General features: G+C 44.5%; 1 protein-coding gene across 7 annotated transcripts in view; it reads left to right on the top strand.

Moving 5' to 3' along the window:
• LOC128337139 (uncharacterized) overlaps window positions 1–26,529 on the top strand; it is a 155,429-nt gene that overhangs the window by 79,230 nt on the left and 49,670 nt on the right. For 4 of the 7 annotated variants that reach the window (XM_053277775.1, XM_053277777.1, XM_053277778.1 and 1 more), the window contains one exon: window positions 17,315–17,556. The exons of the other annotated variants lie outside the window; for them this stretch is intronic. The gene's annotated coding sequence lies outside the window, so the exon portion shown is untranslated. The remainder of the gene's footprint in view (window positions 1–17,314; window positions 17,557–26,529) is intronic. 7 annotated transcript variants of the gene reach the window in all.

Genomic DNA, 26,529 nt, shown 5'->3' with positions numbered 1-26,529 from the left:
AGATGTCAAACAGTAACAAGATTTCATATAAACAGAATCATTAATAAATTCGCCGGGCGAGGAGAGGCGTTTGAGTTAGAGGCTTCAATCTTCATGGACTTCCGTAGACTTCAGAAGGGCCACTTGGTGGCTGAGCAGTATTTATTATGTGGGAGCCCTTTGCCAGGGATGGCCGGGAGCCCTTTGCCAAGGACGGCTGCGATGCTTTGGTCAGGAGCCGCCGGGAACCCTTCCTCAGGAAAGACCGCGATGCATTCAGCAGACCAAGACGTGGGACTTTGGTGGCGATCAGACGCGGGCCTTTGGTCGCGCGAGGTAGCGTGCCCTTCGCCGCAGATGGTACTTTGCCCTTGGTCATGTTTAGCTGTGAGCCGTTGGTCACCACAGGCGGCGGGTCCTTGCTTGAATATAATACTGGGCCTTTGGTGACTCCCTTGGTCATACCTGGTAGCAGGCCCTTAGCTGAGTAGAGCGCTGGGCCCTTGGTCATACGTGGCACTGGACCCTTGATCACATATGGTGGTGAACTCCTGTTCGGATATAACAAGGGCCCCTTGGTCATACATGGTAATGAGGTCGAGGTCACACATGGCGAGGAACCTTTGTTAATGGCCCCGTGCGGGCCTTTTGTCATCCCACTATATGGACTTGGGGCCATGTACTGTTGTGGATATTTGCCCTCACTTGGTTGCGTTGGGTTTGGGGTTACGTTTGATTTGGGGTGCTTGGTTTGGCGTGGTTCTGGGTAGAAGGCCACGCTCCGTGGTTGGTAACCAGCCTCATCAGGCGGAGAGTATGGTGGTGCGCACGGCCCTTTCCCCCGGATCGGGACGCTCTTGGATGGAGGACACTTGGCTGCGTGGATGGGGATGAATTGGGACTTGGATAGCCTTCTGCTTGCAAGGAATGCCGGTACGGTGTTGTACGTCTGGTTACATTGGTACCGATAATTTGGCATCCGGCGGCTGCCCTGGAGATACCTGTAAGAAGAGACAGAAAGACCACTGTGATGAAGCAGCCTTACAGAGTCGGAGCCAGAGTGAGTGTCTATTGAGCGCAGTATCGTCTACTCTCCAGGGTCTAAAGGTCTACAACTGACCTAAAATCCCTTCACTTTATAGTCCCCATAAAGGTAAAATGTGCCGTTGAGTCGGTCTCGACTCCTGGAGACCACAGAGCCCTGTGGTTTTTCTTTGGTAGAATACAGGAGGGGTTTACCATTGCCATCTCCCGCGCAGTATGAGATGATGCCTTTCAGCATCTTCCTCTATCGCTGCTGCCCAATACAGATGTTTCTCGTAGTGTGGGAAACATACCAGTGGGGATTTGAACCGGCAATCCCTGGCTTGTTAATCAAGTCATCCCCCGCTACTAACTTGGCCAAGAGGCACCTTTTAACGTGGTGATTCTTTTTATTTAGCAGGGGGAGAGTAACTGGCCCTATCCACCCCCAGCACAGTATCCCTCCATTGACTGTTGCTGGTGTCTGTCTTATGTTTCTTTTAGATTGTGAGCCCTTTGGAGCAGGGAGCCATCTTATTCATTTATTATTTCTCTGAGTAAACTGCCCTGAGCCATTTTTGGAAGGGCGGTATAGAAATTGAATTGATGATGATGATGATGATGATGATGATGATGATGATATGGCTTTTATAGTCCCCATACTTTTCAATAAATGCGAAAGAGCCAAGGTGGTCCCCCCACTTTTCACCCACAAATGCTTCCCACAAATGCAACCAAACATTCTCAGTGGAGGACTATCAAAGAAGCATGCATTACGTTGGGTACAGCGATGATGTACCATATGCAAATATAGTATAAAATATTCCACCTAAGACATTTATGTGAAACACTGTCAATTACCAAAGGCAAGGACATATGCAACTCTGTCAATGTTACGTAGTGGCATATATCAAATATTAAATACTATTACTTGCCAGCTTCCAAATATAATTGGATAATAAATACAACAGCCTGCCCACTTTCAGATACTGCATACCACTGCATGCCAACTATAAAATACTGAGGCTCTTCACACGAGCATCTGCCTAGCCCTGGGCAGCCAGATCGGCCACCCACACAATTACCAGCTCCATAATCTGGTAAGGGCAGCAGGGATCAGGGGCCTCCGTGCCCCCAGAATTCCAGAATACCCCACATGAATGCACGGGGCATTCTGTGGAGACCTCAAAGGTTGGGAGGCTTGTTGTAGCCTCCTGGTTGGGGGTCTCCTCATGAGTCACTGTGCCCATGATGACTCATGATCAAAAGAACGAGGTTAGTGGAGTGCTTTCTCCGCTAACCTCGTTTTTGGGGAGGGGTACTTTGGAGGGCTAGCAGGTGGGAGCCACACGACCTCCCCAAACTGGGCTAGGCTCCCTTAACCTGGTTTGGGGAAGGTTGTGAGAATAGCCTCGCTGTCATGTTGAACATAGCAAAGTGAGAAATCAATGCCACGTGTCAAATCATGCCAAGAGCAAACATTCAGAGAATATTTGACATAACCCATTCCAGAGGAAAATGATTTAGTGGGTTTTTAGTGGATTTAGTCATGCAACCACCTGACCACAGAGATGTTCAGGGCTGAGCAATGATTTGAAGGACCTGGCTTTCACCACATGGCTTCAACGACTGGACCCCATGCCTGTTTACCGATTGGAGAAATTCAACGGAGGCTGAGGGATGACATCATCCATGTGTGCCAGGACAGCAGCCAAGTCCGGAAAGGAAGCAAGTTCTGGAGCAGCCTCAAACCCTAAAAAAAAAAGGTGGCAACAAATCAGAATTCAAACGTTTGGAGAAGCTTTTGGAAATGTTGCTTTGGAAGTTCAGCTCCAAAGAATATCATTTCAAGGAAGGAAGGAAGGAAGGAAGGAAGGAAGGAAGGAAGGAAGGAAGGAAGGAAGGAAGGAAGGAAGGAAGGAACCTTATCCTGATAATCATTAAGACATTCATGAACCGAAGTCAGATGTGACAGGAAACCGGACGTCCCTTCACTTCCAGTTTCCTAATCGAAACACCCGAACTTAGGGAAATGGAGGTTGCAGGGGAAAACGACCTGAGGTTTCCCACCCTGAACTCCAATCTGAACTTTTGGTTCAGAGTAGAGTTTGGGTGCCACAAACTCCATTTCTGCAGTGCCAGTGTTACATCAGAATGCTGGCACCACAGTTTAGGCCTCAAGGAACTGGAGCAGAGGGAGGAAGGTCCTCACTCACTCAGGCCTGTTTAACTGGGCAGGCTATCCTTCTGTCAGAAAGGAAGCCTGCAGAGCCAGTAGGGGTGTGCACAAAACTGGTTTGGCCTGTTTGGTTTGAAATCGAACCCAATTCAAACCAGAGTGGGTAGGTTTGGTTTTGGTTTTCCTTAAACCTCCCCTTGATTAGGTTCTAATTTGAACCCAACTCAAACTGGGTCTAAAAGGTTCTGCATAGGATATAATGAGGAGTCAACCCTGCCCATTATTCCCTATGCAGAGCACCTAGGGGCAAAAATTTAGGGTGGATGGTAGGCACTAAGGGGTTCTTACCACCCACTGAACCCCAAAGCAATTTGACACTCCTGCAATTTTTAATGATTTTTTGAAGATTTTTTCAAATTTTTGCATTTTTCCCATAGGGAATAATGGGGAATTGAACTGGCTTATTATTCGCTAAGTGTTATTCGCTAAGGTTCCCTACCTAGGGGCACAAAATTAGTGTGTCTGGTAGGCACCCAGGGCTGCCTACTACCCACTGAACCCCAAAGCAATAGGACATTCCTGCACTTTTAAACAATTGTTTCTGGGTGTTTTTCAATTGTTTCCATTTTCTGCATAGGGAATAATGGGCACTTGAACTGGACCATTGTTCCCTATGCAGAGCACTAGGGGCACAAACCTGGGGTGGGTGGTAGGCTCCCTGGGGTGCCTACCACCCACCAAACCCCAAAGCAATTGGACACTCCTGTGATTTTAGATGATTTTTACAAAGATTTTTCAATTTTTTGCATTTCCCCCAAAGAGAATGATGGAGAGCCCTAAGCCAGTGGGGTTAATGGTTTATTTATATATATATATATATATATATATATATATATATATATATATATATATACACACACACACACACACACACACACTATTTTAGCCTGCTTCAATGCAATGAATGGTGTGTGACCTTAATTGATGTGAACTCTGAGTTCAGAGTTCACAGCACTCAAAGTCACACACTGTTCTACTTATGAATGGGGGAGAGATTCTTATTCATTGCTCCGCTAACCCAGTTTTTTCATGCCATAGCAACTCATGAGTAGCCTCCCAGCTGGGGGGCTACAATAAGCCTCATGGCATCAGGGGCTCCCCCGAATGCCCATTGCACTCGTGCTGGTCATTATAGGACTTTCGGGGGCCAAGAGGCCCCTGAACCCCACTGCCCCAACCAGCTCTGTGACGGAGCCAGTAATCATCTGGACGGCCAATCTGGCCACCCAGGGAGGGCTTCCTGCTTGTGTGTGGGGAGAGCCCGCTCTCCCCAACACCCCCATTCAGGCTCCACACTGCTTGTGTGGTGAGCCTTAATTATGTCTACCCAGGTTTCCCTCCTGCCTTACTTCCACACAATCACTTCTACTCAGGTTTCCCTCCATCCTTGCTTTCACACAACCGAAAACTGGGAGCACACACAGCTCCCAAACCCAGGTAGAACACCATTTTTGATTGTGTGGATGACCTCAATGTATAGCAAAATCCTTGCTCTCCTATTAATGTCCTTGATACCCTAAACAAGTTGTTCTAGAGTCATCTCTGGCGATGGCAATGATGATGATGATGATGATATTTTCAGCCAACTACAAAAAACAACTTTACTGGAAACAGCCTATATTTTGCAACGATATCTATAATAACAACAACAATATTGATAATAAAATCCAGCCATCCCAGGTCCTTGGGAAGGACATCTGGATAAAACAAACCAGTTAATAATACCTGTCTGACATAATAATATGTCAGACAGAAATAATAATAATAATAAGAAATAATGATAATCATAATAAGGAGGAGGAGGAGGATTGAATAAACTGACTGGAAATCAAAGATAATAACAAATTCTTGTCTGTCCTCCCTATCCCAACTCGTTTCACCTGCAGTAACTGGGATGATTACAGAATCTTTCTACAGAAGATTAGGAAGACAGTCGGACTGTTTCAAATAAAATTGCAGATCTGTCTTAAAGCCAAAGAGTAAATCTTTTGTGGCACAGAGCAAGAAAGAAACTTCTGGTATTCTAAAGTACAGCTGAGAACAATAGAACATCAGAACTGACTGGGAAAGAATCTTGAGACCTGCTTAGGGAGATCTGGACCGGGGATGTGCACATGTCCTTGAGAAGCATCACTAGTCTTATCCAAACAATTTTGGCTTCCTTCAGATATTTCTCCTGAGGAAGAATGCCAGAATTCAGTTCAGATTTTGTCACGACCTAGCTAAACATAGACACATACCCACACTGGCAAGGAATGTTGCTATTCTCATGCAAAGAATTTTAGCTCCGACTTCAAATTCCTAGGTCTGTCATCTGAGGAGAATCCAAATTTGCTTCGAGGTCCAATGTCCATGAAAATGGTGGAGATGTTTCACAGCGCATCCCAACCCTACCCTGATAAATTTGGCTAGTTTTATCCGAACCCTTCTTTCACAAACTGTTCGAATCCCACAGAATTTTGTCTTAAGGAGGAACCACCGAAAACCACTTCAAATTCCACACCTTGCGAAATTTCACCTGCGACTATAGTCTGGGGTTGGACAAATTCACCAGAAGGAGGATTTCACAACACCGTCAGTTGGATCGCCCGGGATGCTGGTCCAGCTGAGGTTTTGTCTTGCAAAAGTATCCCAACATTGTGGCAGCAGTAAAAGATATTTGCAAACAGTCCTGTTAAAAGCCAAACAAAAAACCTGACTTACCCAACACCCCAGTGCAAACCCGTCTGGATAGAAGTGCGTGCAAGGTTCTGGAATGGAGAGAGCTTTTTATGTGGCTTTAAAATTCCCCCAGGGATGTGAGGCACCTCTGTTTGGGCAACGTCACCCAGAATCTGAGCTGTCTGACAAGCTCCCCAAATGACTGTTCTTCCCTCCCTCCTTTGGGAAGAGTGTTTTGTTATTAAATTAAGCATCATGGTCTCAATTCTGGAGACATTCCTTCACTCTTCACAAGATATAAACAAGGGTGGTGACTATAAAAATGCACATCGCGCGTCAGCACCTAGGAGATCAAAATTCACTCCCAAGGGGAGATGAATGAATTCTCTGGTCTGTATGCGTGATGCAGAATTGCATATGCTTTGTTACACAAAAAGAGTCCTACTGGATTGGAAAAGAGGTCTCTCTGATCCAGGATTCTTTTTCGTTCAGTGGCCAAGCACAGCCAGTGGGAGACAGATAGTGAGGGTTGTTGTTGTTGTTATTTTATTCTTATTCTTATTATTCTTATTCTTATTCTTATTAAAACTTTGTGCTGGAGCTCAGCAGTAGGGAGTCTGCTTAGCACGTAGGGTGTCTGCTTAGCACGTAGAAGGTCCTAGGGTCAATCCCTGGCAGTATCTCTAGGAAGATCCAAGAAAAAGACATGCCCAAAACCTTGGAGATTTGCTGCCAGTCCGTGCAGACAATGCTGAGCTAGATGAACCAAGGGTCTGACTCAGGATATGGCAGCTTCCTATACACCTATGCTCGTTGACTGCTTTGTTGGATGGGGTTGTAGCTCAGTGATAGAGCATCTGTGCATGTTCCAGATTCAATCCCTGCTGGCTGCCATCAATTAATTACATGTTGTGCAAATAAATCCTTTGTACAATTAACTGCCCATCAATTACATGTTGGTGACCCCAGGTTCCAGCAACATGACTGTGGAAAAAACTTCTCTCTAGTCACTTTCTCCACATGGTGTAAAATTTTACCACCTCTGTCATATTCCTCCCCCAGCCTGTTGAAAGGCTTTTATTTCCCCACCCCCTGATCTCAAAAGTCCAAAACAGTTCAGTCTGTCATCTTAGGGTAGATGCTCCAACCCTCTAATCATTGCTTCCCAATTTGCATGCAGGAGGTTCGAGATTTAATCCAGGGCAGCTAGGGATATGTGGATCGATTTGTAAACAAATCGATTCGACTTGAATCTGGGCAATCCGAATGATTCAGATTTGAATCAGAAAGGTGTGATTTGATTCAAATTCAAAAGGATATGTCAGCTAGGGATGCGTGAATCGATTTGTAAGCAAATCAATTCAACTTGAATCTGGGCAATTCGAATGATTCAAATTTGAATTAAAAAGGTGTGATTTGATTCAAATTCAAAGCGAATCAGCCCAATTTGAATCAAAACAACATCCCTACTGGCAGCATCTTCAAGCAGGGATGGGAAAGACCAGTACCGGAAACCTTGGAGACCTGTTGCCAGTCAGAGCCAGTATTGAGCATGTTGGACCAAGGGTCTAACGCAGTATAAATCAGCTTTGTATATTATCAGAAATATCCACAGCTCAGTGGTAAAGGACTTCTTTTGCATGCAAAATGTCCTGGAATCAATCCCTGACATCTCCAGACAGGGCTGGGAAAGACTCTTCTGTCTGAGATCTTGAAGAACGGCTGCCAGTCAGTGTAGACAATACTAAACTAGATGGACCAATTGTCTGACTCAATAGATGGCAGCTACCCATGTTCCATTTAATTTCTGTAACAAAAGTTCTCAGGTAGCAAGTCTGTGAAAGGTCCTACTTTGCCTATGTTTCTGGAAAGCTGCTGCCAGTCAGAGTTTACAAAATTAGTCTAGAAGGAGAATTTTCTGGATCTTTATAAGGCAGATATGCCCTATCAATGAGTAGATCTTGGGTAGCAAGCAAAAGATCCAGGATTTGCTCTCTCATTTAAAAGGATCTCAAACAACTGGACCAGAAAAGGTCCCTCTCCACTAGAGCTCTGGGACAGCCACTGCCAGCCAGAGCAGACGGTACTAGACTAAATGTATCACCAATGTGACTCCGAAGGCAGCTTAACATAAGAACATAAGAACAGCCCTGCTGGATCGGGCCCAAGGAGGCCCATCTAGTCCAGCATCCTGTTTCACACAGTGGCCCACCAGATGTTTCTGAGAAGCCCACAGGCAAGAGGTGAGGGCATGCCCTTCAGATGTGCTTCCTTTTTTGGACTGTTTGAAAGTGTCATATCAAACCCTGGATGTTGAAGGAAGAGTAGGATACCTGTTGGATCAATACAGAATGAGCGATCTAAATCAGGAGTGCAGAACTCTGTTTTGAAAAGAAACTGAAGTGAGGAGAATGTGCATGAGGAATATTTTCCCCTGCCATCCTACCCCAGATAATTTCCGCTCTATAATTAATATGCAAGGAAAGCCACATTTCTTGACTATGTCAGATGGGGCTTCCTTCTTGGCCCTGTTTCTACTTGCTAATTTAGCACCTACAATTTGGACTCACATACATGCCCAGCCTGCCCAGAGGATATATACAATCTATATTGAGGGAACAATATTATAGGTGAGCGAGAAGCAGGGAGGTGTCTGGAATTCTCCCCGTCAAGAATTCTCCCTGAAGCCTGGAGTTATCAGATACTTACTTTTTATTCCAAAGTGGAATGAATGCATTCCAAATCTCCCATTCTTACTCTTTAAAAACAAACAAACCAGAATCAACATCTGACTTCTAGAGGGCACTGTTCAATGTTCATGCTTCCACATCCTTCGATTTTGTGGCTTTGTGCAAACCCTGAGTGGACAGAGAGGACAGTTTTATTCTTGAGGTAATTTATTTATTGAAAAGATCTAGATGCCCGTAATCTAAGGGCCGTAATCTATGCCCGTAATCAATCAATCAATCAATCAAACAAACAAACAAACAAATAAATCTATGGCCGCAATCTATCTCCAGATAGATAGATCTATCTATTTGTCTATCTATTGGTAATCTATCTATCTATCTATCTATCTATCTATCTATCTATCTATCTATCTATCTATCTATCTATCTCCGGACCCTCGTTATTTTCAGCAATTTGGCCACCCGTTGGAAGTCTAGGGTGATAGTTAGCAAAAAACCAGTCTGGGCTGCAGAAGCGAAACACGGCTCAAAAATGTCTCTCTCTCTGGCTCTGGCTGAAGGCTGTCAACACTAGGGATGACATATGTTGTCTTCCAGCGGCTAACTGCAAGCTGTAGATGTGCTTTATAGTCCCAGCTGATAACTCTCAGCTGGCAAGGATTCAAGCCTTATCAGCCCTATGCAAGAGGCGCTAACTTCTTCTGATGGTTTCCAGCTGTGCCTGCTGCCTTGTGACCTGCCTCTGCTGTGGAGTCAGTGGGAGTTGCCTGCACAGCTCATCCTCCGGTTCATCCGTCACTGTCTCTGCTGCCTCAAACTGCTGTGCATGTTCTGAGACATCAGCCGGACCTGCCTCAGCCGTCTCTTGGGAACCAACAGCCCAGCTCTGCCCCTCAAGCACCCCTGCATCGGCTGAAGGGCTGTCAGCATCCCCTTCCTCCTCACTATCTGAGAGCGAGGGCGTGACAGTTATCTATGACCGTAATTTATTTCCAGAGCCTCTCCCGTAATCTATGGCTGTAATTTCTATGCCCATAATCTAGGGGCTGTAATCTATGGCCCGTAATCTAGGGGCCATTCTTCGTAAATGAATTTATAGCATCTTACAAAAGAATTCATTTAGAAGACACAATAGAATAACAGTAAAACACAGTAAAACACAACCTCTAAATGCATAGAAATGCAGGATAAGTCCATCATTAAAACAGGGTAGTCAGAGAAAAAAGTATAGTGTTAGGAGAAAGCCTGCTGAAATAAAAGAAAGTCTTCAACTTGCATTTAAAATCCAAGAGGGAAGGGGAAAGCTGAAAATCAAGGAGCAGGGAGTTCCAGAGATATATGATGATAATTTAGAGATATAAGTTCCAGAGATGTAATATAACAATGATTAATATAATAGTTAATAATGGTTAACAATATTTAAATAATTATTTGAAGTGTTTAAATAGTTATTTAAAATATTTAAATAGTTATTTAAAGTATTTTAATGTATTAAGAGTATTAATAATTGTTAAAAGTTGATAAGATACTGCTTGTCAGCAGAGAAGCTCTCAAAGCTGTTTCCAATTGCAAAAGAAAATAGAAGACGGCTTCGTGTCCCAGAAAGGCTTGTTGTTGTTGTTGTTGATGATGATGATGATGTTGACACAAGCAACATGATGATGTTGACACCAGTAAACCTCCCAAAGGTGCAAGTTCTGGGCGGCATAGAAATATTATAAATAAATAAATAGCCACTGGAAATATACTATTCTGGGTAGAATACAGACAGTGGTTTCCACCATGCTAAATATAAGAGTGCCACCACTTGAAAAGGTGCTTCTTGGCCCAGATAGCAGGATATTTCTTTCCCTACTAGGAAGAGAGGAAGCTGCCTCATACGGAGTCAGACTCTTGGTCCATCTACCTCAGGATTGTCTGCACTGACTGGCAGCAGCTTGCCAAGGTTTCAGGCAGGAGTCTTCTTCAGCCCTACCTGGAGATGCTGCCACAGATTGAACCTTCCGCATGCAAAGATGATGCTCTCCCACTGTAACCAGTGCTCCCTCAACCGGGATTCCTAGATGTCTTTGACTACAATTCCCAGCATCCCCAAGCAAAAGCCATTATGGCTGGGGATTCTGGGAGTTGTAGTCAACAACTTCTGGGAATCCTTGTTAGAGGGAACATGGCGGGTAACTGCTGAGAATTTTCACACTTCCAGGATTAAGAAGAGCTAATCAGCTGCGGGATTTGTGGGGGTTCTTGGGCATGCAGACCCATAACCTGGAAAGGAAATGGGACACGCCCGCTGAGAACTATCCCAAGAAAGAAAGAACCCTTTGGGAGCTGGACTGCAGAAGGCATGTAGAAAGGAGTTGTTCCTGTTCTGAGCCTGTTTAGGAGTGAAAACAAGAGGAAAAGCCTGTATAAATGATCATAAACAACTTAGGACGGTGGCATAGATCCAGTTGGCAAAATTCCAGAGGGAGGCAGGGAAGTCACCCCCACACCTTCTGTAAGGAATGCCCATATTCCATAGGCATAGTTAAAGACATAATGTTGATAATATCGTGCTTTGTCATTTAAATGGTTTTAATTAACATTGGGGTTGCCTCAGGGGTGCCTTTCATCTGAAAGAACCTCATCTAGACTCCACACCGGTAATTGTGAAGGGTGAGTCAACATGATGCTTAACCCCCTCCTCGTCCATCTGCTATAAATATGCCAACACATTAAGAACCATCTAGAAAAGTTTGTGGTTCAAGAACAGAGGTAGACATTTGGTACACAGGTATTCCTTTCTTCTACACCCAGACTGTATGTATGTATGTAGGTATGTATGTATGTATGCGAGCCAGCGTGGTGTAGGGGTTAGAGTGCTGGACTAGGACCGGGGAGACCCGAGTTCAAATCCCCATTCAGCCATGAAACTAGCTGGGTGACTCTGGGCCAGTCACTTCTCTCTCAGCCTAACCTACTTCACAGGTTGTTGTGAAAGAGAAACTCAAGTATGTAGTACACCACTCTGGGCTCCTTGGAGGAAGAGCGGGATATAAATGTAAAAATAATAAAATAATAATAATAATAAGAAGAAGAAGAAGAAGAAGAAGTCTTCAGCCCTCCTGCAGATGTTGGACAACAACTCCAAGATCTAGGAGAAGGATCTTGGAGTCGTGGTGGACAGCTCGTTGAAAGTGTCAACTCAATGTGCGGCAGCTGTGGAAAAGGTCAATTCCATGCTAGGGATCATTAGGAAGGGGATTGGAAATAAAATGGCTAATATTATAATGCCCTTATACAAAACTATGGTGCAGCCGCACCTGGAGTACTGCGTACAATTCCGGTCACCACATCTGAAAAAGGACATTGTAGAACTGGAGAAGGTGCAGAAGAGGGCAACCGAGATGATCAAGGGCCTAGAGCACCTTTCTTATGAGGCAAGGCTACAACACCTGGGGCTATTTGGTTTAGAAAAAAGATGACTGCAGGGAGACATGATAGAGGTCTATAAAATCATGCACGCTGTGGAGAAAGTGGATAGAGAGAAATTCTTCTCCCTCTCACATAACAATAGAACCATGGTCATACCATGAAACTGATTGCCAGGGAATTTAGGACCTACAAATGGAGATACTTTTTCACACAATACATGATCAGTTTGTGGAATTCTCTGCCACAAGATGTGGCTACTAGTTTGGATGGCTTTAAGAGGGGTTTGAATAACTTCATGGAGAAGAACTTCATCAAGGGCTACTAGTTGGAGGGCTATAGGCCACCTCCAGCCTCAAAGGCAGGATGCCTCTGAGTACCAGTTACAAGGGAGTAACAGCAGGAGAGAGGGCATGCCCTAAACTCCTGCCTGTAGGCTTCCAGCAGCATCTGGTGGGCCACTGTGTGAAACAGGATGCTGGACTAGATAGGCATTCTTGGGCCTGATCCAGCAAGGCTGTTCTAGTGTTCTTATGTAACTCCTATCATCCTCGCCTAGCGGCCGCTATGACAATGAATGATGGGAGTTGTAGTTCAACAACAGATGGACAAATTATGGATCCCTGTTCTTCACCAGTGGCCTTCAGCCTTTGCAAATATGGGCTGAGGATGTTAGTGTCTCTTGCCAAATTTCACCAAGGAATGTCCTCCCATTCCCCAGCAGACAGGATTTAATCACCATTTTAAATTATTAATTTGTTGAATTGCTTCCTCAGGCCCCTTCCCAGCTCAGACCTGGAGCTCTGTTACAGACAGTAGCCTTGTAGAGTAGTAAGGCTTTGTGGCTTCTTTAAAGTTTTTAATCAAGTGCCCAACAATGGAAATGCCAGTGCAATCCATGATCTCCATATTGTAGTATGGAATTGCAGTTTACCATTATCTCCTTGGCCAAATTCAGATGAAATAAGGTCCCTTCACTCCCGTTCCAAAGCTGCACGTCTGGATACGGCAAACGTTAAGGGTGAAGAAGGACCTGGGGTTTCCCTCGCCAAACTCCACTCTGAACCTTTGGTCAAAGTGGAGTTGTGCCGCTCTTACCTCTGGTTTGACAGTGCCAGCATTACATCCGAACATTGGCCCTGCAGTTTGGGTCCCATGGAATCAGAGTTGAGGGAAGAAGCTCCTCCCTCACTCCTGCCTGATTGGCTGTGCGGCCTGTCCTTCTATCAAGAAGGAAGTAGGGATGTGCACAGAACCGGTGGTTCCACCGGTTTGATGCTGGGGTGTGTGTCTAAGGGCGGGGGAGGGTGCACTTACCCCTCCCATCGCTTTTCTCCCACCGGTGCTCTGTTTTTTGGAAAATCCATGGTGCGGCAGCGTACCTCCCTGCCGCCCTCTCTCCCATTCTTGGCCGGAAATTGGCAGAAGTATGGGCTGTGTGTGCACCTGCCGCACACATCGCACATAAAGTGTCGAACCGCACCTCTGCATTTCTGTGAATATCAAGGAAGCCTGCACAGACAGCTCCCCTACCTCTCTGCAGTCTCTCTGACTACGGAGTAGGGATGTGTCTAAACAGGTACGATGTCAAACATGTTTGACGTTGAACTGGTTCGGTTTGACTGTTTGGGGCCAAACAGAACCACCGCCTGTTTGGTCCAACCACGGACCAAACCCCCCTGGCCAGTTCGGGGGGTTCGAGGTGTTTTTTTTAATTTTGATTTCCCCCCAAACTTACCTCCTCTGGGGGAGTTATCTGAGGGAGTGGCGGGGGGGGGGGTGTCTGTGGGGTTCCCCCTTCCCCATGCAGAGGACCATTGTGCAGGTGCTGTGGCCTCCAAAATGGCGGCTGCGCCATGTCGGGGAAGGCCCAAAAATGGGCCAAAGAATGGCCAGTTTTGGAACTAACGGAAGCCGGCAGCATGAGGGGGAACTTCTGTGGACCCCCGCCCCGCTGCTTTGGGTAACTCCCCCAGAAGGGGTACATTTTTTCAAAAGCTCACAACCCCCCAGACCAAACCGAACTGGGGAGGGGGTTCAAGGGGGTGCCATTGGAGTTTGCTTTGGACTCGAACTGAACTGGACCAGCTGGTTCTGTGCACACCCCTACTACAGAGAAACAGCTCTCCCTGTCATCAGAAAGTGGATGGGAGTGGTGGGAGGCGGGGTGCGGAACCATGGGTTCATTGGCATAGTTGAGCGAAAACCCTGAAATCAATCCCCTGGTCAATCCCCTGATTTTTGGTGATTTTGTTTTAAATCTTTTTGTAAAAGTGGCTAAAAACGGTGAAATCTGGCTTGTTTACAAAAGTCCATTGCAGAAGGACACAGAAAGTAAAAGTGAAAGGACTTTGAATGTTTCTGTTTTTGTGGTCAGAAAGAATTTCTCAAAAAGTGTGAAATCCTTTAAACTCCCTTTTAAAGATCTGCCTGCTCCTGCAATAGGGAAGAAAAACAATAATATAAAATCAAAGGAATGTCTGTTCCCCTCCACATGGGGGTGGAATTATGGTCCAAGGAGGGGCTTCAGATCCAGAACATTCTGTAAAGTTTTGACTTACAACAAGCCAAATTTTACCATTTTAAAATATTTTTTTCAAAAATTCACCAAAAATCAGGGGATTGATTCTATTCAAATCCACTACAGGGAACCCTGACCTCCTTCCCCATCTTTCCCCACATTTGTCACAGGTTTCAAGACTCTAGGACCCATTGGTGATTTCTGTTGTTGTTTTCCAATTTCTCCATTGACAACTATGGGGGAGATCTGAATATAAGTCAGAATTTGGATTCAAATTCCGAATCCAATCCGATATTACTAGAGCCCATAGAATCCAAATTCGATATTGCCAAATTTGGATTGGGTCGAATCAGAATCTAAATTTTCTGAATAGGCACAGAGGCCTACTGGTTCACACAATCACACTAATGTTGGCTTCCAACTTTAAACCTAGGTTCAGACAACTGCGTGAACCCTGCTTATGGTTTGTTGTTGATGTCAATTGTTATTTGATTTAAATGAAAAGGGTAAACCAGTTGTGGCTCAAAAGTGGAGCGTGTGTCTGTTTATCTAGGTGTATGCAAGCAAATAAATAATAAATACATGTAATACCTTGGCCATCTACCTTGCAGTTATGAAAGTCTATGTCAATAATTGGCTCTTGTTTTGCTATTCCCCAAACACGCATAGGCTGGGTCCCTGCCGCTGCTCACTTCTCCATGGAACAGAGAAACCCTGTAGCCATCATAGGTAGAAATGTTTTCATGGCAAACCTTAGAACTGGCAAACTCCATCCGAATCCATGCCAACCCCCCGAGGACAATTGGAGGGTGGTGTGTCTTCCTCCTCCCTTTTAATGAAGAGGCTGACGAAAACAAACAATATTTGAGGTAGCCCTTGATTAAAATCTAGGTCCCAGTGGAAGCTTTGTGGGTGTACTTCATTAACTGGTCAGCCAAACCCTTTTGTTTGAAGGAGGCACGGAAATAGCCCTTGCTGGATTGAGGGAAGAGAGTAAACACAGGGGCGTAGCTGGGTTTTCATTATGGCTGGCCTTCATGACTGGCTCACCTTATTTTCACTCTCCCAGTCTCTGCAGTCTCATTATATATGAATGTGGGGGACTGAATGGGTGGGGGAGAGCAGGGTCACAGTGGCAGGCCCTGCCCCCCCCCCCAATCTGGGCATGTTCACTTGAATGTCTGTATGGAGTCACCTGGTATATAGCTGTATACACACAAGGTTCTCTCTGTAGATTGGGATCCATGGGAAAGCATAGCTCCTAATCATACAATTGTACGTCTCCCTCTGTATGATTGGGATCCACGGGAAAGCAGAGTTCCCAGTCATACCTCTGTACGTCTCCCTCTCTGTGATTGGGATCTATGGGAAAGCAGAGTTTTTAATCATACAACTGTATATACATAGGGCTCCCTCTGTATGATTGGGATCCAGTGGGGAGCAGAGTCCCCAATTGTACAACTGTATAGACATAGTGCCTTCTCTGTGTGATTGGGATCCATCGGAAAACAAAGTTCCTAATACAATTCCTCACTGTATAAATGTTGGGCTCCCTCTGTATGATTGGGATCAATGGGAAAGCATCGTTCCCAGTTGTATACTGTAGGGTTCTGTGGTGATAGTCACCCTTGAGGAGGACTAGGCATCAACTAGAGTAACTGCTTGGAGAATGGGCTTCTCCAGATAAGGAAGAAAGTCCAGGAGAACCAAATCCCTGTGGCCAAATCTAGAGTGAGGGGCGGGGTTTATTGGACAACAGCTTATAGAGGAGTCGGGGAGGGGTGTTTTAGAGTTCAATTCTTCCCTGGGGGCCTCTGAAGGAGCTCTGATCAGCAACTACTGTAGGACAAAGGGAGTCTAATAGCCTGGGGCTGGGAATCAACTGGGAGTTCCTTACCTGGAAGTAAGTAGGAAGGATAGGGGTAAATTTAGCTGCATCAGGGAATTTATTTTCATGTAAATGCTTGGATGTGTCTGCATGGCTCTTGTAGTTCCTGGGGAAGGGTTTTACTTGAATTGAAGCATTGATTGTTGATGCATCTATAATTTTCTTTCCAATTATTAATAAATCCTTCTTGTTAAAGTGTCATTCCTTATTGGGCCCTGCCCTAGTAAAAAGGGACTCCTCACAGCTAGAAGAGGGATTTTGTATTCCTCACCACCACCACCTTTTTGTTCATTACTGGTTCTCTCTGTATGGTTGAGGTCCATGGGAAAGCAGAGTTCACAATCATGAAAAGTATTTCATGCATACAATGGTACATGTTAAGACTGTCACCATCTGCTGCCATCTTGGCATGGACACCTGATAGGGATGTGCACAAATAGAATTTTCAGTTTTGATTCAAATTCACATAGAACCTGGTCAATTTGAATTTGAATAGAATTGGTCTGAAACAGGCCAATTCGATTCCTATTCAAATTGATTCAAACTCTTTTGGTGCCCTTTTTGACCAATCAGGGTGCCTGAATTTTTTTTTAAAAGGTGCCAAAATGTTGCTCAACTGTCGTTGAATTTATACGAATTGATATGGATTTGAATCTGACCAGTTCAATTCAAATTTGGATTGAATAACCCCTTTTAGGGGTGATTTGGTTCCAATTTGAATCGGCTCGATTCAAGTCTAATCAATTTGAATTGATTCACGCCTTTGGACAGGGTCGGGTTTTCGTCAGGGTCCCTTCCATACATCTTCCTGATTGTCAACAGCCAGGCATCCTTACAGGGATATTTCCCATTTTTTTAAAAAAATGAGCCAGTTAACATTATTGTGGGCCTTTCCTTTTCAGATAAGAACCATTTCCCAAGGTTGTCAAACTTCCAAGAAGTTCATCTTCTTTTTGACCTGAGGGGCATACGCCACAAACAAGCCATTTTTTTTCAAATGAGAGTTGACTGTAAATAAAGATGGAAAAGAAAAACAACAGGAAGTCCCCGAAGGCAAGTCACCAAAAGTTTAATGTTCCAGGAGAAAAAGTATTATACAATCATATTATTATTTTAAAAATCCCACAGGCACAAACATCCTCTGGTAAGTACCTGTACAAATCTACTCAGTATGCATTTATTTTCAGTTGGATACATTCCTCAAAGAAACGGAGGCAAATTATGCCTGTTACTGGTTAGGTTTTATGTTAACTAAATTTCCTTTTTTTCACCACACATGATCTAAGAGGCTGTTAGTCAAGGCTTCGGTCAGGATGTGCCTGTCTTGACAGGGACTTACTTATTTACTTAGCACATTGATATAATGCCCTAAATGCTGAGCATTTTAACTCAATAGAGTCTTTTTTGTGAACCCCCCCCCACCCGTTTCTGGAATCCCTTTCGAAAGCATATTCTCTTCACACAATTTCTGCTTTCTTTTAAATTAAATCCTTTAATTTAAATGTACATTAGATCTTTCCTTAGATCCTTAAATTTACATTAAATTCTTGCATTAATGTCCATTTACATTTATATAAAATCCTTCCTCTCAGACTTTTTTTGGACAGAATGCGGTATTGCTTGATGAATTTTGAAATTTTGGTTGTTCTCTCTTTGGTTCCTCCGCTTCTAGTTCATGTGTTTTAAATGAAGACGCTTGCGTTGCTTTTGAACATTTGTGGTTTTGGACACTGGATTCCTTATAGTTGTTGAGACCAATATACATATTTTAAAATGACCAGCATTAAGACATGAGAACAAAACATTAAACGGGAGGCTACCCAACACAATAAAACCACAAAGAATTGAAACAGAAAGGAAGGAAAAAGCAACATTAAGCTATTATTTTCCGAAACATATTACTCTAATAATGAGTGATAACTCTGTTGCAGGGCTGTGCGTTAACCCCAAAATGTGGTTCGGTTCGAATTCGAATCGAATTCGAGCCAAAGCCACTGTTGCCAAACTGGTTCGATCGAACCAGCCAGCCAGTCTGCTCTGTTTGACTGAACCGGTTTGGTGGTTCAGAGCTAATACTTGTAAAGGGGAATCTGGTTAGGATTCCCTGGGCAGTAAGAAGATCTTTTAAACTACCTTTCTCACCACCCGCCACCCGTCCAACGCTGAACCAGGCTTGGTTTGGCTCAGTCACAGACTGAACCACTGATATCTCGGGGATCAGCAACTGGCCCTTTTGAGAGACCCAAGATGCTTTTGAGAGACCCAAGATGACCAGCATTGCAGTCCCTGTCTGAATGTTCAGAAACATCAGATGGAAATTAAAACACACACAATCCATGGTAAGGGGCCCATTGTAGGAGCCATTACAATATCTAAATTCAAAACACCAATCATAACATGAATAATAATAGAAACAGTAATAATAGTAGTAATATAATAGCAATAGTAATAATAATAATACCACACATATCAAATCATGTTAACCGTAATAATAATACCAAAAGGATTATTACTATTAATAATAACAACAACAAAAATAATGTAGACAGTTCCTCCAAAGTATACTAAAAGGATTTTAAACAGCATGAAATTAAATGAAAATTTGACAGCAGATATTCTAAGACACTGTAATTAAAAAGTACCCCCACAAATCTGGCAAACAAGGAGCCCTGAAACAGACAGAATTCCAATCAGGACTGTGAACGGAATCAATTATGTCTAAACTTCTTTCACATAAAATGTTTCAGAAATTGGGCCTGAATCACACATGTGGCTATTCAGGATCATTTTGCTTTCGGGACAGAGCAACCCAAAGTTTTTCTCCCCCCATTTTTTTCTAAATGTTGATCAACAGCGTCTCCCCCCACCCAACAGCATTTAAGCAGTAAACTTCTAAAAGAGAGGGGTTTCCCCCCCTAGATAACTGGTCAATCATGATCAAGGATATTTTCTTGGGTTGGCCTAGATCAGGCCTGCTCAGCTTTGGCCCCCCCAGCTGTTTTGAGCGACCGCAGCGAATAGTGGTTGTAATGCATCTCTGTCCTCCGTGAATTTGCCTCAAAATTTTGAACCGCCATCTAAGCAGGTGGCTTTTAAGTGGCTTTTACCAAGTCTTGTGGCCGTGAGAGCTGTTTGGTGATTCCGTATGGCATGAAGACGTGCTTCCTTTTGTTTACTATGAACATTGCCATTTCACTGAGTTCCCTTGAATTTGATGGGACGAGTGTGTGCCGTCGTCATGGAAATAGTCATCGGATTGGTAGTCCTGAGGCCCATTGGAGCTGGTTGCTTGTCTTCTGGCTGTGCAGCTGCCCAATTTCTCTTTGCTTCTCAAAAAAACCAGTCATCAGCCGAACGATATTTTTGGCCACTGGTTGACATCTTCACCTGGGACGATCGGCGGCACGAACCACCATATTGTGTACCACCCTTCTGGCCTCCCTTGGTTGCCCACTGTTGACTTGCGTACTGCTGGCCTCCCTTGGTTACATACACTGGGCCTCCCTTGGTTACGCACTGTTGGCTTGAGTACTGTTGGCCTCCCTTGGTTACGCCCTGTTGGCTTGAGTACTGTTGGCCTCCTTTGGTTACACACACTGGGCCTCCCTTGGTTGCCCATTGTTGGCTTGCGTACTGCTGGCCTCCCTTGGTTACACACACCGGGCCTCCCTTGGTTACGCACTGTTGGCTTGAGTACTGTTGGCCTCCCTTGGTTACACCCTGTTGGCTTGAGTACTGTTGGCCTCCTTTGGTTACACACACTGGGCCTCCCTTGGTTGCCCATTGTTGGCTTGCGTACTGCTGGCCTCCCTTGGTTACACACACCGGGCCTCCCTTGGTTACGCACTGTTGGCTTGAGTACTGTTGGCCTCCCTTGGGTACACACACCGGGCCTCCCTTGGTTACGCACTGTTGGCTTGAGTATTGTTGGCCTCCTTTGGTTACACACACTGGGCCTCCCTTGGTGACGCAAACTGGGCCTCCCTTGGGTACACACACCGGGCCTCCCTTGGTTACACCCTGTTGGCTTGAGTACTGTGGGCCTCCCTTGGGTACACACACTGGGCCTCCCTTGGCCACACACACTGGGCCTCCTTTTGTGATGCACTGTTGGCTTGAGTACTGCTGGCCTCCCTTGGTCACACACACCGGGCCTCCTTTTGTGATGCACGGCTGGCTCACCCACTGCCGGCCCCCCTTCATTCCACACTGTTGTGCACATTGTGTATACTGCGTCGAGCTCTGCTGGGGGGAACATCCCTGACTACACTGATAGCTGTAGGATGATCTCCCTTTTGGAGCACACGGCTGCACAACTTGAGAAGCACATGACTGTTGGCATCCAAAAGACACCGATTTGCAGGGCGCATATCCCCCTTTGCCCTGCGGAGGACATGCCTGAGTGTATTGTGGGGCACATGACTGCGGAGGATAAGCTTGTGTACCCGAAGGTACGCAATATGGTTGGTACTGGGGTATACATTGGGATGGGTACGACTGCCTCTGCGGTCTGTATTGCGGTGCACAGAGCGATGTGCCTTTAATGCCAGTCGTTTGCTGGCACATGGGAGGGGGGAGGCAGGGTTGCTTCGACTGTTGTCCGTAGTAATGCATCTTTGATGGAGGCTGGAGCACCTTCAGGTAGCCTAAGGGAGCAGAAAACAGGTTGTCGCCGATCCATTTATTTATTTTTTAACCGCATTTCTATACTGCCCCCTGTAAAATCTCAGGGGGGTTCGCCATGAAAACCCAACGCCAGTTAAAAATCTAAAACCATATAAAACGCATTAAGATAGTCACCAATCAAGCATTAAAACATTATGAATGAAAAGTCTGAGGAAAATAGGTGCGTTTTCTAGAATCGTGTACAGCCAGCCAGAGATGGGGCGGTAACAGAGCCTTGGGGAAACCCTAGAGAAGGCCCAGTTGGGGGTTGACAACAAATGAGCCAGTGGTAACTGCAACTGGACCCTCCCCCGATGATCTTAATAGGCAACCAGGTTCATGAAGAAGAAAGTGCTCTCTTAAATACACTTTATGCTTTTATGTCGGCAAATTTTTCAAGGGAGCTATTGGATTAGTATTTATTTCTATACCACATCTCTATCCTGCCCTTCCTCCAAGGAGCCCAGAACGGTTGCATGGATATATTTATTCTTCCCAAAACCCTATGTGGTAGGTTAGACTGAGGGAGGTCAGCCAGTGAGGTCCATGGCTGAGTGGGGATTTGAACTTGGGTCTCCCAGCTCCTAGTCCAACACTCACGAAAACTGTTTTCCTTTTTAGAGGGTTATTCATCCTTTTAAGATTTACTGAAATAAACTTCAGTTCATCCCTCCTAACTTGCTAAATCCACACAATTGCATGCTTAATTTTTTCAGTTTCTGCCCAAGATACTCTAACCACTCCACCATGCTGGCTCACAGCTTTAAGGACCTGCCATAGCAGCCAAAAGCTGAGCTAGGAGGAAGATTGTCTGTCTTGTGCTCCCCACCCCAGTATTTTCTACTATTCAGACCCATGGAGGAGAACAAGAGCCAGCAGTCACAGCTGACTCCTACACCGACCTGATTAAAGATAGAGTCATCTGCAGTCAGGTCATCCCTGCTGGCCATTTTCATGGAATGTTCCATGGAATGTGGGAAGGGACCTTAGAGCTCCTTAGCCAAACCTCTGGCTCAATGCAGGAATCACATCCCCTCTTAGTCTTCTCTTCCTCAGGCTAGACATACACAGTTGTAGGGATGTGCAAAAAATTCAACCAAATCAATTCCAATTCGAATCGAATTCTAACCAATTCGACTCAAATATGCTTGCACAGAATAGGATTCATTCAAATTGATTCAAATTCACCTGAACTCGAATAGAATTTGCTCAAATTCAATTTGAATTTGATTCAAATTCACCCGAGTTCGAATCAATTTGAACCAATCCCATTCTGTGCAAGCAGACTTAAGTCAAATCAATTCCAATTCAATTTGAATTTGAAATCCATAATTTGAATTCATTATTGGCTTCCAGGAGAGCCCTTAAAACCTATCTGTTTGGACTGGCCTTCCAGGGTTTTTAAATTGTCGTAAATGTTTAGCCTGGTCCTCCACGTTTTAAATGCTTTAATTGTTAATTGGTTTTACGTAGTTTTTATAGTTTTTGTGTGTAACTTTTAATTGATTTTAATTGTTTTTATTTTGATGTAAATCACCCTGAGCCATTTTTGGAAGGGCAATATATAAATCCAATCAATCAATCAATCAATCAATCAAATTTGAATTCAAATCGGTTTGGTCAAATTTTTTGTACTTCCAACTTGCATTAGTTATGTATGGAGTATTACAAATAACAATCCACAATACCACTTCCAGCCTCTGCCAGACTTCACCCCATAACAAGAATTGGAGAAAAGTAAGAAATATGAACCAGCCCTCAATATTTAAAAAAAGCCAAATCTTGGGTGTGGGTGGTGACCTTGCACTATATTAAAATTTATAAAAGGTACCCAAGTTAACACAAATGTTTTATCTGAGTTATTCTGCTAGTAGGCCGTCACCTTAGCCATCGAAGCATATTCCCATAATTTTAATAGCCATTCGTACAAAGTCAGGATTATCTGAGATTGCCAGTTGAGATTACCATAAAGAATCATAGCAGCGGTAATCATATATAGAGATAACTCTGTATATTTGGTGGATATACTGGGTTTAGTCACATTTAACAGGAAGCGCTCTGATAGGTAAGGGAAATTTATATTTAAAATTTGCTGCATCTTTAAGTGAATTTCCCCCCAGAATTGTTGTACTTTGCCACAAGTCTGCCACATGTGATAAAATGTCCCCGCATGCTGTTTGCACTTCCAGCAATCCCCTGGGTCATTATACTGTCCATCTTACTAATGGTCACTTGGCTTATAGGTCCCTCAGGGCCAGGATCTGACCCTTTTGCTTAAATTACTGAAGACCTGCACAATGTATGACCTATCAAGCTGAACATCAGTCATGAATTGTGACCCATCAGATAATTGACAGCACCTCATTTCTGCAATTCCAGGCAGGCAGTAGCATTTATTTCTTGGACCTTGACATCCGGCAGAATATGTGACTGGTTTTCCAAACTTGGCAAAGTTACACATTGTAGAATTCCTTGACCAAACACACCAGTGGCATTTATGATTATCACTATTATTATTTCTATCAATACAATTATTAATATCAATAAAATATTCATATTATATGAATATCTCACATTATATGAATATTATATGAATAATTCGTGTTATATGGACACTATATGAATAATTCATATTATATGAATATTATATAACTAATTCATATTACATGAATATTATAATTCAAATCATATGAATATTATATGAATTGTATAATATTCATTTAATATGAATATTAAAATAATAATAATCAAATGCCACCTAAGCAAAGAGCCATCCACTAGTGGCTGGTGATACATGGTAGAAAATGCCATACATTGTCCTCATTTTGAACGATCTGCTTCTCTAATAGGGTAGCCAACTTGCCTGGGAGCTATTCCTGGAGGGGTTTCCCCAGCACTATTTTTTCCAACATTCCCCATAATATCAAGCCATTAGAATTTCCAGGACTGCTTTCAACAGCCAAGTGGGGAAGGATGCCGATCCTTGGAGTCTCCAAGCTAATCCTGGTGACCTGGCAGCTCAGCTGTCTGATCAGATTTCTTTTTCGGATTCAGCCCTATTCACCCTCTCTCTCCTACACAAAGCCATCCGCTTCCAGCCACCTTTCTGCATTCCTTTGGGTTTCTGATTCCCTCCACCTGGCAGACCTTATCCCATCTCTGCCCATTCCACCTTGGACCTGCCTAAGATTCAGCTCAGATCTTGTCCACCAGGCATGAGCTGTAAGTCCTCCTGGCATGAAACCCAAGAAGCTAGTTTGTGCAATCCTCACCTGAGGGGCAACTAGGGTGGAAGAGCCAGGCGTGCTCCTGATCCATGGTGCTGTGAACTCAAAAAGCAAGGGAGGAGAAGGAGAGGCCTCATTTGCATGTCATGCAAGACCACGGTACTGGCCTGCTTGGCTATGTGGGCTGTCCTTCTGTCAAGAAGGAAGCCCTTACAGCCAGCTCCCCCTGCCTTTCCGCAGTCTCACTGACTACAGTTCTCCTGAACATCCGAATTCAGATGAGAGAGTGAGGGAAGGGGGGAGGAATTGTGGGAACCCACTGTTGATGCAAAGGTGGCCTACATCTTACCCATAATTTCCCTCCCCACAATGCTTGAGGGAGCAATGCTTGAGGAGAACTCTGGGTAACAACATGGTCACCACGGATGGGAACACTGCTGGAAAGTTTGCCTAGCTTCTCCTGCCCCCCACAGTGTCCCCCCCCCCCATTTGCAAATAAGGAAGCAAAACTGGGACAATCCTTTCTCCTCAGCCTTGGCATCCACCACACCCCTCTCAGAGATACAACTCAGAAAAACTCGACATGGTCCCCAAAGGCAAAACACGGACAGTTGAAGCGTCCGCTAATAATTGTAGCAATTAAGCCATTTGTCAGGAATATTTGCCTACAGCCCAAAGTAATCCCCAAACAAGCTTCCATTAAGATTAACTCCAAGAAACGGACATGGCTGGATACAGAGGAATATATGAATATAACCATTAATTCCACTCCGATTACAAAAAAAGTGGACATTATATAATCAAATAGAGCAGGAAGCTTATTGAGGGTCTCCAATGCCATCCAATGGCCCCCCAGCACAAGACAACAATGAAAGAATAAGAAATCCATCTTACCCTGGGAAGTGAAGGAGAAGAAGAGGAGAAGAGACCAGGACCAACAGAGAACGGGACAGCTCTGGAAGGGAGCAGGGAATATAAGCAGTTCCCCAAAATTGTCTTGTGCACATGAGACAGAGGTGATGTATGCTCAGGAGATGCCTGTTGACCGTGTGCCAACGTTCTTGCCATGAGTTACAGGCCTAATGATGTGTCGGCAGGGAACGCAGAGGCAGACTCACGTTATCGCTAATTAGCAGGTGTTTCTAATTATCAGGCATGTGAGGACCACACCCTGCAGCTGTTCTCCGGAGATGAAAGGGAGGATGAAGAACGGAGGAGGAGGCGATTCAGCTCACTCGAGGTTCACACTTCCCGAGCAAAAGGGGAATGAAGGAGACGCTGTGGAAAGAGGAAGCTGCTGGCAACCATTCTGGATGCAACCCAAAGATGCTTTTCAGCTCATTGGAGCGTCTCTGGAGATCAAAAGAACATAAGAACAGCCCTACTGGATCAGGCCCAAGGCCTATCTAGTCCAGCATCCTGTTTCATACAGTGGCCCACCTGATGCCTCTGAGAAGCCCACAGGCAGGAGTTGAGGGCATGACCTCTCTCCTGCTGTTACTCCCCTGCAACTAGTATTCAGAGGCATCCTGCCTCTGAGGCTGGAGGTGGCCTATAGCCCTCCGACTAGCAGCCATTGATAGACCTCTCCTCCATTATTAGAGGCCTATCATTTGGGGAAGATTGTATGAAGTCTTCAAGATCCCTTCCAACTCCATTGTCTATGGGAGGAGAGCTGGTCTTGTGGTAGTGAGCAGGAATTGTCCCCTTTGCTAAACAGGGTCCACCCTGGTTTGCATTTGAATGGGAGACTATATATGAGCATTGTAAGAGATTCCCCACAGGGGATGGGGCTGCTCTGGGAAGAGCACCTGCCTGCTTGCATGCAGAAGGTTTCAGGTTCCCTCCCTGGCAGCATCTCCAAGATAGGGCAAAGAGAGAGAGACTCCTGCCTGCAACCGTGGAGAAGCTGTTGCCCATCTGCGTAGACAGTCCTGAGCTGGATGAACCAATGGTCTGAATCGGTAGAAGACAACTTCCTATGTTCCTATGACCTTTGGACTGAGCACCCTGTTCAAATTAGCAGTAGGCCAACAGTTAGTAGGCCAACATGTATGCATATAATTATTTATTTATTTATCATATTTTATACCACCTGATATGAAAATCTCTAGGCGGTGCACAAAATTTAAAATATTTAGACGTCGCCGATTAAAATTCATGACACCATAAAAATAGAATAAAATAATTATGAAAACACATGGTTCAAATTATTAAAATTAATC

Source organism: Hemicordylus capensis, chromosome 14 (assembly GCF_027244095.1).
Source record: "Hemicordylus capensis ecotype Gifberg chromosome 14, rHemCap1.1.pri, whole genome shotgun sequence".
Lineage (NCBI taxonomy): Eukaryota > Metazoa > Chordata > Lepidosauria > Squamata > Cordylidae > Hemicordylus > Hemicordylus capensis.
This window is presented reverse-complemented; position numbering and strand designations above follow the sequence as displayed.